This window comes from Tenrec ecaudatus, unplaced genomic scaffold, assembly GCF_050624435.1.
Source record: "Tenrec ecaudatus isolate mTenEca1 unplaced genomic scaffold, mTenEca1.hap1 Scaffold_57, whole genome shotgun sequence".
In the NCBI taxonomy this organism is placed as follows: Eukaryota; Metazoa; Chordata; class Mammalia; order Afrosoricida; family Tenrecidae; genus Tenrec; species Tenrec ecaudatus.
The window spans coordinates 762,946-776,725 of NW_027459480.1; the positions used below are offsets into that span (position 1 = coordinate 762,946).

The 13,780-nt window shown below is 47.0% G+C and overlaps 1 protein-coding gene across 5 annotated transcripts in view; it reads left to right on the plus strand.

Annotated features, from left to right (window-relative positions):
* LOC142436750 (thyrotropin-releasing hormone-degrading ectoenzyme-like) overlaps window positions 1-10,618 on the plus strand; it is a 252,959-nt gene extending 242,341 nt beyond the window's left edge. For 4 of the 5 annotated variants that reach the window (XM_075540219.1, XM_075540218.1, XM_075540217.1 and 1 more), the window contains one exon: window positions 10,486-10,618. The gene's annotated coding sequence lies outside the window, so the exon portion shown is untranslated. Of the gene's footprint in view, window positions 1-1,261; window positions 1,396-10,485 lie in introns of those variants that run through there. The other variant, XM_075540220.1, reaches the window with a different exon arrangement.
* The last annotated feature ends 3,162 nt before the right edge of the window (window positions 10,619-13,780 follow it).

Sequence of the window (13,780 nt, forward strand, 5' to 3'; positions counted from 1 at the left end):
TAATTTTAACCCTTTGCCCTTCAGAAAAGTGAGAGAACAGATGCCTGCTGTTTAAGTCACTCGATTGGTAGCCATTTGTTACAGCTACCCAAAAGAACCATTATGGATTGATCTGTAGCCCCCTCAAAATATGTGAGAAATTTGAGCCTTGGTGGACATGATCCTGTTTGAAAAGAAGGGAGTTCTTTTGTAATATAAATGAGGCCATATGGCCACTGGAGATCCCCTCATAGAGGGGTTTAGAAGAGGAGATGGGTCAGTCAGAGGGGCGATGCTGGAGAGTGGAGGGTGAGTGGGTTGGAAACGGGGAACTGATTACGAGGATCCACATGTGACCTCCTCCCTGGGAGATGGACAGCAGAGAAGGGGGGGAAGGGAGACTCGGGATAGGGCAAGATATGACAAAATAACAATGTATAAATTACCAAGGGTACATGAGCAAGGGGGGAGCGGGGAGGGAGAGGGAAAAAAAAGAGGACCTGATGCAAAGGGCTTAAGTGGAGAGCAAATGCTTTGAGAATGATTGGGGCAGGGAATGTGCGGATGTGCTTTATACATTTGATGTATGAATATGTATGCATTGTGATAAAAGTTGTATGAGCCCCTAATAAAATGTAAAAAAAGAAAATGATTAGGGCAAAGAATGTACAGATGTGCTTTATACAATTGATGTATGTATATGTATGGATTGTGACAAGAGTTGTATGAGTCCCTAATAAAATGTTAAAAAAAATGTGGCCATATGAGAATAGGCTTGAGCCTAAACCTAAACACTTCTGAGTTAAAGGCCAGGATAGACCCAGTAACACACAGTACGGGGAGAAAGATAGCGAGGAATGCCAAGGAACTTTCTGGTATCCACAAAGAAGGACCCTGACCTAGAGTCGCACCCCAAATTTGAACCTGTAAGCTCAAAAGCAGTGGGAAAAGTGTTTTAAGGCTACTGACTTGTTGGATAATTTTTGGTTAAGGAGATTAAGACAGGAACTTAAGACATCCTCCAATCCTTCTGCTGGCTTCATTCCATTTTTCTCACATTCAAGAGTCCTCCCAGAGGATTCAGTCAGGTTGTTGTTGTTGTTGTTCAGTGTCATAGGGAGGGTTTGGATTCATTGTGACCATACATACAACATAATCATACACTGCCAGGTACTGTACCATTCTCACAGTTGTTCTTAAGTTTGAGCCCATTGTTGCAGCCACTGTGTCAATCCCATTTGTTGAAGGCCTTCCTCTTTTTCATTGCCCCTCTACTTTCCAGAACACGATGTCCTGCTCCAGGGACTGATCTCTCCGGACAACATGTCAAAGTTAAAGCGAAGTCACATTATCCTTGCCCTGAGGAACATTCTGGCTGTCCTTCATCCAAGTTAGATGGGTTTGTTCTTTTGGCAGTCCATGGTACATTCATTACTCTTTTACATCACTATTAATCAAATGTATCTATTCTTCTTTGGTCTTCCTTATTCAGTGTTCAACTTTCACATAAATATGAGACAGTTGAAAATACCATGGCCTGGGTCAACCCGCCCCAGTCCTCAAAGTAATCTCTTGCTTTTCAACACTTTAAAGAGGTCTCGTGTAGCAGATTTGACTAGTGAAATGTGTCATTTGTTCTCTTCTCTGCTGCTTCCATGAGAATTGATTGTGGATTCAAGCAAGACAAAATCCTTGACAATTTCGAACTTTCCTCCATTTATCATGATGTTATCAATAGGTCCAGTTGTGAGGGTCTGGGCTTTCTCCACCTTGAGTCATAATCCAAACTGAAGGCTTTAATCCTTCATCTTCATCAGCAAGTGAATCAAGTCCTTCTCATTTTCAGCAAAATTGTGTCATCTGTATAATGCAGGTTGTTAAAAAGCCTTCCTCCAACCTGATGCTCCATCAGGCACTGCCCCTTAATGAGTTTAGGTCATGAAGGATAGTCCTCCATAGCCACATTAATTATTACCCTTCCCCCCTCACATAATAAATTCAGAAAGAGAAAATTTTCCCCAAAGCAATGGAAAGCTTACTAGAGAAGTGGAGGGTGCTCAAAGCCAAAGGTGACACAAACTGGAAATCAGTACTAGTTTTCAATACCTGCAGTCATCTAATAGTTCACTGCACTATCTAAGGAAAGGTGAGGAGAACTGGGGCAATTCCATTAAAAAAAGACAATGCAGGGTATGTAAGTCCGTCATTCCTCTGGAGAAGAAAAACACATAGTTGGGTTGTAGAGCTTTGTTTGCTAATCAACCGAATGTAGTTGTAAGGCAGGGGTGTGTGTGCGCGCGTGTGTGTGCGTGCGTGCGTGTGTGTGCGTGCGTGCGTGTGTGTGTGTGTGTGTGTGTGTGTGTTGAAGGGAGGGGCTTGCCATTCTATTTCACAGCCAGGAGAAAGATGAGCCTCTTCCCATATCTTTTGCTCTGTGGCAAGTTACTGATCTACAAGGAACTTTTATTTGACAAGGACATTGCCGAGAAAAAAACGGGAAGCTTGTGTTCATCTCTGCTGAGAGGTGGAGTCAAAGAGATCGGCTTTATGACAGACACCCTGATCGTGCAGCCAAACTATGAAATGGCCTCATACATTCAACACACATTTGCTGCACCTCCCCAGTGTGCTGCCCAGATATTACCAGGCAGAGTGTTTTATGGGCAGCATTTTAGAGTTAGGCAGGCAGAGGGAGTGTCTTTGTGGGTGTTGCCTTTACCAGTCCTTGGATTGTTCTGGGACAGGCATGTCTTTTTCCTCTAAAGTAACTGATCGCGTGTAAAGAAGGAGTCTCCTCAGTAAGACGGGTTAAACCAAACCCAACCTATGACAATCATCTCAATTGGAACACATAGCGACCCTATACAAATACCCGTAGGGTTTCCAAGTTTGTAACTCTTTTGGGGGGTCAACTACCATACCCTTCTCTTTCAGAACCACTAGAGAGTTGACCGTTGTGTTAGCAGCTGAATGCTTAATCACTGTGCCCATTTTGTTTGCTGAGCCGCCCTCAAAACACTGAACAGGTTTTCTGGGTACCAAGTATGTCCACTTCTATATCTGGCATAGGGTCTTTTCCCCAAGTTGATAGGAGGTGCAAATCAGTTACTAGGCGTTTGGCAGAGTAAGTATGGAAACTGGGAGGGTGTGTGAAATTTGAACCAGAGTACAACAATTCCAAGACACTTCCAAGGATTCCTGGCATATAATATGCAAATGATAATCAAGATATATAAATGTGTCTCTGTTCTTGGTTCTGTCAGTACCTGGTGTGGCCACAAAGGAGAAACCTGGTCTCCTGCTATTTTGACAGGTGATAAGTCACATGCTAATGAACCCTGGTGGTGTAGTAGTTAAGCACCATGGTGCCCGGCTATCAAAGGATATAGCGTCTGGGGTCTTAAAGGCTGGAAGATAAACAGGGGGCCATCTAGCTAAGAAACAACAAAGCCCACATGGAAAAAGCACACCAGACTACCCCGACATGATCGCTGAAGACAAATCGGGTGCATAAGCACATACGAGCATGTTTTCTTGATGTGCACTCACCCTTTACACACAACTCTCTTATACATAAGTTTTTCTGTGGATTTGTTTCTCGAATGCACCCAGACTAAAATAAGCTGCGTGGAACGCATTTAAGAAGCCTAGACAAGGGCAGGGCAGGATATTCGGAGGGACTGGATCCAGAATTAGAGAGGAAGGAGCCCTGGTGGCAAAACGGGCTGCTAACTCCCTGTCCCAAGGGGGACAATGAGACTGCTGGCTCCCATGAAGATTTACAGTCTTGAAAACTCCATATAGGGTCACTGTGGTTGGAATCCACTGGACGGCAGTGACCTTTTGGGATTGAAGGTGGAAGCCACCAATGACTTCCTGCCATTGAGCCAAGGAGCCTCCGGAGAGTGTGTGACCTTCTGGAATGCAGTGAACAACCTCTGCACATCTGCTTTTCGTGCTGCCCAAGTCATGCCCTTGGCCTTTGCTTAAACATATTCATCCAGAAGTGAACCATCACAGCTGCTCCCTCTGGAAGCTGGGGGCTGAGCTCTCTGGTTCCACTCTGTCAGCATTTCTGGTCCGGGTACCTCCCCTCTGCCCCGGCACAGGCAATGTGCTTTTGGAAGCAGTGCTCCCTGGGTAGTGGGTGTGATTTGCCTCCTCTGGCCTAACATGATGATTGCTGAGAGTGGGTGGATGCTAGGGTGTAAAACTCCCTGAACTTTACCTATCCCAGGGGAAAACTTATTATTTAAAGTAAGTTTTAGACAGAATCTTTAGAAAGATAAATTGTTAACTTTATGTACACAAGTACTCCCCAACACATAGGCTCAACCTCATAGGCTGTGGATGACCTTGAGCAGGTGCTCAGTCACAATGGGTTTCTATCAGGATTGAGAGTTCAGCTCTCTCAACTCTCCAACTGGTTATTAGCACCATAGTCTCGTTTCTATTTATGTATTTACTTTGTTTTTAGGGGAAAATGACTCCCAATTCAACTATATTTTATTAGGAACTCCTTTGCTAAGTTTTACACAAGAAAAAGGCACAAACTGCTGTTCTGGATGAAGGACAGCATCCGCATGAGGCCACAATGGTGTCGGAAGGACCCACAGCCATAGTGACTTAAATAAAATGACACCCATTCTGTCCTGCTGACTCTGACTCATAGTGACTCTGTGTAGGGATCCTGAAGTTGCTACCTTTACAGGAAGCAATAACCTCATCTTTCTCCTGGGGAATGACTAGTGGCTTTGATCCAGCGACCTTGCTCTTAATAGTCCAACACTATCCAGCATTACCACCTGGGCTCCTGAAAACTTAAATAAGACATAGAAAACAATCAACTTTGTCACAAAATTGTGACTGAAGACAGATCAATTCATGGAGTTTCAGGAATGCCTGTGAGAGCATGAGCGGGACCTTCATTGGGATGTGCACACTACCATATATCGTTGAGTCTGGCCCGGGGAGTGGACGCAAGCACACTGCCTGAGGGACAAACTTTCCACTGCCAGTCAGCAGTAGGAAAGAACTCAATGGTGGCTGAATCTGTGGCCCCTCAAAATGGATGTAGGGTCTCCACATAGACTCTAACTGTGAGCCACAGCCTATTGCTCAAAATTTAAGCTCAAATACGACTTAAACGCCAAACATTCTGTTTCCTTAAAATAGGGTACTGCCAGGATCAGCTAGAAGTCTGCATGACCTATCAGATCTCAACGCCAATCTCAAATCACTTCACATGATCCATTCTACCAGTCATGTCAAGGACAACTAGAGGTCTGCATGAGCGAGCCCAAATCGCCTCCTCACTTACCCATTCCAGAGACTGTGCCTGTATAACCTATCGACTAACACATTCCCATATGCGGTGGTTATGAAACCAACCATCATGCTGGAATAAGGACCAATCACGATGCAAGGGTCAGGGTCAATGGGAAAGCAAAATAGGGGCTGAGGGGAGCCAAGAGGGGTCCCTTCACTCAATCCCTAAACCTGATCTAATGTCACTAGACTGGGGTCTTCCTCACATCTCAAGGGCACCCGATTCATGATTGAAGTGAATTGTGCTTATTCAATCATTGTTCTGCTTGCTGTCCTGCTGTGCTGCATCCACTTCTTGCTTTTTTGTGCATGGCTCCCTCTGTTGTGGTGACAAATGGCTTGAGAGGGATTTGACATAGGGAGAAAGCCCACCTGCATCAACTGTCACCAGAAGCAGACACTAAGTCCATTTCTCTCACCTCACAGAACTATGCACACCAGACACTGGTAGGGCTGCCTGGGAGGGGAACCCTTAGTGCAGTGGTTCTCAACCTGTGGGTTGCGACCCCTTTGGGAGTCATATGACCCTTTCACAGGGTTCACCCAATTCATAACTGTAGCAAAATTACAGTGATGAAGTAGCAAGAAAATTATTTAATGGTTGGGGGAGGGGGGCATCACCACAACAAGAGGACCTGTATTAGGAAGGTTGAGAACCACTGCCCCTGAGTGTGTTTAGGACTTTGCTGCCCTCAAGGTCATCAGACATTCCTGAAGGCAGAGCCACTGCAGGAAGCCCTTCTGGGAAATGCCCTGAAGACAGGTCTCAACCAACTCCACCCTCACCCTCTGAGATCCTAATCATAGGACGCATGGAAATGCTCCCTGCCACTTCGAATGCTCTAAGTCCATGGGAGCAGAAAGCCTCCTCTTTCTCCCTTGGAGTGGTGGCTGGTGAGTTCAAACTGCTCACTTTCTGGCTAACATAACCCACAGACCAGCTCCCCCTGAGCTCAGTTTGGTTTGCTGCACAGCACACATTGTTTGGAACCTCCTGAAATAGCTATGCACATGTGCAGGTTGGGGGGATTTCGCACAAGATACAGTTTTCCACCCTCTCTTGGCAAACATATTTTTTGCAAAAGGCTTGTATTCTCTTCTGGATCTGAGTAGTAGCTACTCTCATGAAGTCATAGCACATACATTCATGCTACATTCCTCCCAACTCCCTAATGTCTTACGCCGAGTCTGCTCCATGCTTTTCTGTGTCCTACATGGCAGCTGTAGGCACCCAAGGCATGGGCTCTGCAGCCTGGGTCCAAATCTCTCCTTCCCACTTCCTCACTGTGTGGTCCTAGGCTCATGACTTTATCATCCTGTGCCACTGACTTTTCATCTCTAAAAGGAGGCCAACTAGAGTCCACACATAGGCTTGTTTAGTGGAATAATTGAATTATTATACACAAAAAGCTTAGAACGGTGCTTGGCATCTTGCAAATACTATTAGGTGGTTTAGCATAGGGACTGGGTCATCCATTACATATGCTCAGGTTCAAACTTCCGGCCAGGAAGGGGTGGTACACCTAGGTGGGCATTACACCTGGATTGGCCCATCTGGGCCAGGTGAATTCAATCCAGCCATTGGGGTTGACCATGACCGTCAACCATGCCTCCCTATGGAGGAATTGAAAAGGCAGGTTCTTGACCGCTCCGATGTCTCCCTTCACCCACTTTTCTGTTGTCCGTCCCCCAGGGAGGAGGTCACATGTAGATACTTGTAATCAGTTCCCTCTTTCCAATCCACACTCCCACAACCCTCTCAGTATCACCACTCACAAATGTGATGTTTCCAGACTGAAATAGAATAAGGACGAAAGACCTGATCATCTCCATCCACACATCGACCTCTGGCCCGCCACGGTTGGCTTCCCCTCCCAGACCTGGTGATAGCACAGACTGGCATAGTTTGCTCCGCTTCCCATGAGGTGCCCATGAGAGGCTGACTCGACAACCACGGTCAAGTTCAACAGCTTGAACTCCTTTATGGGTCTACAGAAACAAGAACAACCTTCTGAAAGGAGGTCGCATTGCTATTTGGGACTGGGAGAATGCCTTTGTGACAAGGATTGTGCTCTGGATCCCAAAGGCGACTTTTAAACACAGCCACATAGCAACTCCGGAAATTGCCATAGTAGAAGCCAGGTTTAAAAAAAAAAAAAGTTCTACTGGCTTGCTCAAAGGAGGCCAGAGTTGGATGGGGGTGGGGTGGGGTGGGAGACTCCTCTAAAAATGAACAAATTTGTTTCCTTACATATTTGTCATGTCTTTTGGTCCTGAAAGAAAGGGGGGGAAAAGCAGACGAGAGGAGGAAACGGCGACTGACAGTCATCTTGTTGGTATTCCCACAGCATCCCCTCCTTAGGCACTTGCTGCCATCTCATCCAACTCCACTCAGTATATTTTCACCCAGCAATGATGCAGAAATGTCTGAGTACTCCAGTGTTATTGTAGTCGGGCAGCGTTTACGGGTTTGACTTTCAACTCAGCATGGCAGGACGTCTAGACAATTATAACCAGCACCTGCTCTGTCTGTGCGGTGGGCAGGCAGTGACGGATCCCCAGCTTCCAGAACACTAGTGCCCCCTCCCAGCTCAGGATAATGACGGTGACACTCGGCCTCCTTGTTGTCTGGGGGAGCTCTAGGAGCTCTCCTCTGAAACCTCATATTATTGGCATTTCTTTGAGTGAACACATCAAATTAGTGACTGTAAAGGAAGGTGTAGGAGATGATTATTGGTGACAAGACAAGCCTCAACCACCTCCAGAGAGCATGTCTCCTAAGTGCAAAGTATGGAGAGGGAGGAAACAATTGACCACAAATGGAATAGGCTCTGAGTCTCACCACACAATGTATGTGCGTGGTCACTGAGGCGCCAACATTATGGCTGGAGGACGGATATGGTTTGTGCAGCCGTGATTGCCATCCAGAACGTGCCGTGCTATTGTGAAAAACGATTTTTTTATTCTGAGCAAATCTCTGCTTCCACTTGCTTTAATGCTTCGCCAGAGAGCCAGGGACTCTGGGAGGGGTGGGGACGCACAGGGCTGGGCTGACCTCAGGAACTCATGTGTAAAGGGCTTTTTCTCACTTGGAAGCAGGCTGGGTTCACAGCTGTTCTTTCTGGTAAAGCTTGTTTCTGAACCTTGCCACGTCTGAGTCCGAAGAGGGAAATGGAGGTGACAAATGCTGCGAGGAGCCCTGGGCACATCTTGGCTATGGTCCTGCTTAAGTCTGTTTCATTTGAATCCCAGTTTTACCTTTCCTCCTTTCTGGGTTCCGAAGCATCAGATGGGTGCCAAACGCTTCCACGGACAACTAAAGCTGAACAAGGTGCAGGCAGATGAAGAGCAACGGGAGGTTGGTGTTTGGGAGACTGAATACTTGGGCTTCCTAGGCCAGTCCAGCTGGTGGTTAGAGCCCTGTTTCAGATTCCACTGAAATCTCCTAGTGTCCAAGGACCAAGTGGCTCCTAAGTCCAGAATTTCTGTTACATGTCTCACCAAGGAGAAGCTGGGCCAAAATGCATTGAAGAATAAAGCAGGAGCTTGGCTTGTGAATCCACTCTCTGATTCTGAAATTTCAAAGGCTCCGTGCACAGACATTTCAACACTGAAAGCACAGCAGGGAAAATCAAAGACTTGGGCTTCCTCCTTGCCCCTCTTTTAGGGCGTTTATGGTTTTCCAAGGCGCCTCCCAGAGCCGAGTGTTGTATAGGTCATGTTTAAAAATGTCGTAGTTCTGAGGGACTTGCTGTTCTGCTTTCTTTTGCAAGGAGACCCGGTTTCTTGTCTTGTGGCCAAACACAGAGCACAGATGTCTGTGGGCCCCCTCCCTTTCCCCTGACCTTTGCTCTCTTCTCTGGATACCCTACTGACCTGTTCTCCCTTACAAGATCTGAACTGCTCACGCACAATTCGTTAAATTCTCATCCTAGCGAGAAGCATCTGAGCATCTTATTAGAGCCTGTATGAGTTCTGTTCTGGATGCCTATTTGTGTAACTTCAGGTCTCTGGCATGGAAACGTCCCATGCCCACAGACCCACGCAGGTAATATAAACTCCAACAGTAGTTTAAGGTTTAAGGTGGTCACAGGGAACACTGGGGCCCATGTCTCCTGGTGAACCCCTCAGGCTGTCTAAAGGGGCTAGTTCCATCTCAATGCAGCCATGCAGGAATGTAGACCGGTTAGGTAGCAAGACAAGGGGTTGTTCCTCTCCATGCTTAGGGGGCCCCCTACAGGAGGTTGGAAGCCAATGCGGGCTAAGCCCTAGCCAGGAGAGCTTACTTGACGCCTCCCAGCTGAAAGCCCTTAAAAGGCTGGAATCTGGAGACCACCGCCCCTTCCCTTCAGCTGCTTCTCTGCCTTCCACTCAGCAGGGCTGAGTGTGCAGTGTCATGAGGGTGCCCGTGTTCAGTTTAGTGTAACGCCGGAACCTTCTTCTCTCATGTACATAAACCCACTCGGATTACCAACCAGACTTTGGTGTGAATTTCTTTCCAGTGTGTAGCCAAGGCCCGAGACATTTCCCACCCGAGAAACCTAACAGACCCAGACTTACAATAAACCTATATTTTTATTTATAAGGCAAGGGGTGACCAGGTCTAGACAATAATGGTGAAGAGGGCCTTGGGTTTGAGAAAGATTCTGAAGTAGAATCCATAACCCTTAGAAATGTATTGGCCTTGGGGAGGGGCAAAGAGGGCTGGATTGAGAAAGTCTCTGGCATCCAGTTCTGACTTGACTTCTGGATCCTGAATCCTTCAGGGCCATGACCTTGCCCTCCAGCCAGACCTTCCAATAGCTGTCTTCTCAGAGCCTTGTTAAGTTCTCATAATACATTACACCTGCCATCCTGTGAGCGGCTACCAAACCCAGGCACTTTTTTCAAAGACAAGCTCGCTCTCTCTACCCCTAAGGGCAGGTAGTTTGGGGATGATGGATATGAGATACCACAGAAGACAAATCTGTTATCTTCCATGGTGCACAAAACATGCTGTCACAACCAGGACTCGTGACAATCCCTCAGTTTCCTAAATTGCTTCACTGCTACTTTTTAATTAAGCGTCATTAGATTGTCATATATTGATAAGAGGGATGACCCTGAACTAGATGCATAAATTAAAGCTTTCCTCATCCTGTGCTTTTATATGAATGTGTTAATTATTTTTGTCATTAGGGAGAATAATGGAGGGATGGAGCAATACCAAACGGAGTTTGACAAAGTGTTGGTGTTTGCTGCGGCAAACGTGGTACGTGTCAGATACAATCCGTCACCCAGTGAGTCTGCAATTAACACCAAGGGACAAAGGTAGGATTCCCTGTAATAAATAACCTTCCTCCCAGATGCTAATGGAGACCCAGCAGGACCCACTGTTGTGTTGTCGCAGTTGTACACGGGCCCTTAGAGGAGACAGAGCTGGTGTTTGAAACGAGTCTTGTTTACCCCCAGTTGGCTCACACATTTGTTTTTTAAATGGCATAATCACTAACATTTAAACACAGGGTGATGTCACATAACAATCTGCAGCTTCTGAGAAATGGAGAGGCCCGACTTTGCTGGTTGACAGTGCAGAGGGACTGGGGGAGCAGTCAGATATGGTTATCAGAGTTTGGAATCCTTGCTTTCCAAGTACATGTGTCAAGGAGTTCAAGGGTTCAGAAATTTAGGAGGGAAGTTCCAGAAGACAAGTTTGTGTGGTCGATAATAAACCAATATAGGGGTTGAGATTTCAGTCTGTTGGCTATTTATTTTGTGCTTGGTAGCCAACCAGCCCAGAATTCCTGACCTCGCCGACCTGTGAAACAAGGACCATTCCAGAATGACATAGAAGCAAGCACGGAAACGAGGGCATCCATTACCCCGAATGCGTAGGGGTCAGGAACTAAGTGCTTTCTGTAGAACAGCTCCAGAAGGCAGACCTTTGGCTGGAAAACCTGTTAGGGAGCTAGCATAGGGACTGGCAGGCCTATTACACATGCTCAGAGGTCCGAGCTACAGGCTCATGAAGCAGTGGCTCACTGCATGCTCAGAAGTTCAGGTTTCCAGCCAGGAGGGGGAGCTATACCTGGGTGGGGCTGTACCTGCATTGGCTCACCTAGGCCAGGTGAATTCAATTCAACAATTCAGCCAATGGGGTCGACCCACGTCATCGACCACGCCTCCCTAACCGCTCATAAAACTCACGGGGATCCCAAACCAGGCCTCAGCGTGAGCTGTTTCTCGAGTGGAGCCGAGGACCGAGGCACACCTGTCCCCGGAGAGGTCGAAAAGAAGCGGTGCTGTGTGATTCGGAGCTATGAGGCAAGCCGGCCCCAGGAGTGGGCCCTCCCATGTTGGTCTCACGGATTGGGGGCCCCTCTGGGATCCTTTTACCTCACCACCCTCAGGAGAATTGTTGGGTTGAATTCACGGTGTCCGTCTTTGCGCCGTTTCTTGCTGGTGTCCGTCTTTAAGTTCTTTTTCCTTTCCCCAGTACTTGCATATAGGGGTTTTGTTGTTTTTGCAAATCCCAAATTCCACAATGGACAGTACCCCACAGCTCCTAGAAACTCTTGCAACTGCCTCTTAGTCTCAGGGACTGGGATTTTGAGGATCGCCTCAGTGCGGCTGGGGGACAAGGTCCGTTTTCCCTCCTCCAGTTGGTAGCCTAGGTATACAGCTTTATGGACACACAGTTGAGCCTTTCTTGCAGATACCCTGTACCCCAATGGTCCAAGGACTATTATCAGGTCCTTGGTAGTCCGTTGGCATTCCTCCAGGGTTTCGGAGGTCAGGAGGAAGTCATCTGCATATTGGAGCAAGGTGGTTTGGGGGTGTTCCTCCTTGTATCCCTCTAAGTCTTCACTGGGTTGATGTGCAGGGGACACGGGTATGGAGAACAAAGCATCCTTTAAGTCCAAAACAGTATAACAAATTCAGTTTGACGGGATTGTACTCCGGAGGGTCTCAGGGTTTGGCACGTGGGGTGGCCAGTTTCTATCCTCTCATTTGCCTCTATGAGATCCTGCACCGGTTGGAAGTCCTCAGTTCCCGGCTTCTGCATGGGCAGCAGGGGAGCATTCCATGTGGACTTGCAGAGGACCCAAATGCCTGTCCTCTTTAGTCTGCAAGTGGGAACAGAAATACCCACCTTTGCTATCCAGGGAGTAGGGTTAACTTGACACACCAGTGTAGCTGAGCACAGAAGTTGTACGACCCCAGGCACCTGAAGTTCAGAAAGGTCTGGCAGGTTGTTCTCTGCCCAAACAAAAGGAATATCTTTTAGCGATTTATCAAGAAGTTCCTTTGAGGAGGTCTCTTCTCCTTGATAAAACACATATCACTCTGACATTGGAGCGGTGAGCAAAACTTTTGGCTTTTCAAGTTCAAGGGTTAAGGTGGTTGTAGCAGATGAGAAAGTAATTATGGCTGCCATTTTTCATAATAAGTCACGATCATTTAGGGGAAAGGGACATTGAGGCATTACCAGGAAGGAGCGTGTAACTGTCTCTTGTGGTAAATCTGTTATTCTGGCCGTTGTCAATGGGTGTGCTTGGGTCTGCCCTGGGGCCCCTGTAATGAAAGCCTTTCCTTTTGACAAGGCACCTGTAGTCTTTTCTGAAACCAAGAAGGTGACCCCTTTGTCCACCTAGAAATTTACTGGCTGGCTCCCTACATGGAGAGTGAGCATGGGCTCTTTGGGGTCAAGTGAAACAGAGCCTGGACACCTTTATTCAGCTTCGAGCATTATTGTCTGTAGCCTCGATTTTTCTAGGCGAGGACTAGGCCCGTTCTGTCTAGTGGTGGCTCGTCCGCCTCTCCTGGGCTTTTCAAGGCACTGATTTTTCCAATGTCACTGTTTTGTATAGTAGGTACCTGGATACTTCCTCAGGACTAGGCGAGTGAGAAGTGGGGTATTATGGTTAGCCATTCTTAGTTGAACCAAAACTGCTCTGGTCGTTCTCGCAAGCCTTCTGAACACCTATTTCCTTCATGACATTCCCTTGGGCGACGTCTGCACAGCCTACCTCCCCAATATCAGCTAGTTCATTTACACTTCCTAGCTACTTTATTTTCTTTTCATGATGTCTTCTGTCAGCCCCAAATGGCTTCACTCTTGTCAAAGCTGTTTCAGCTTTTCCCAGAGATCCTACACAGTCGCCATTGTAGCCAAGAGGTAACAGGATCTGTGACCATGGCCAAGATGGCACCCACCAGTCCAAACATGTGGAAGGGCGCTGCCTAGGGAGCTGGGTGAAGAGGCCTGGGAGTTAGCCCTGCCTGGTCCCGAGAGCCAAAATTTCCCTTTTCCCCTCTATTCCCTTTGCCTTTCTCCTGGTTTTTCAAACAAGCTGCTCTAGCCCTATAACGCCAAGCACAAAATTGTCATAATTCTTAATGAAAACGTATCTGGTACCCAAATTATAAATGTGACAATTTGGTCACATTTCAAAAACACTGAAAATTTTATGCTTTTAAAATATATTTTGAA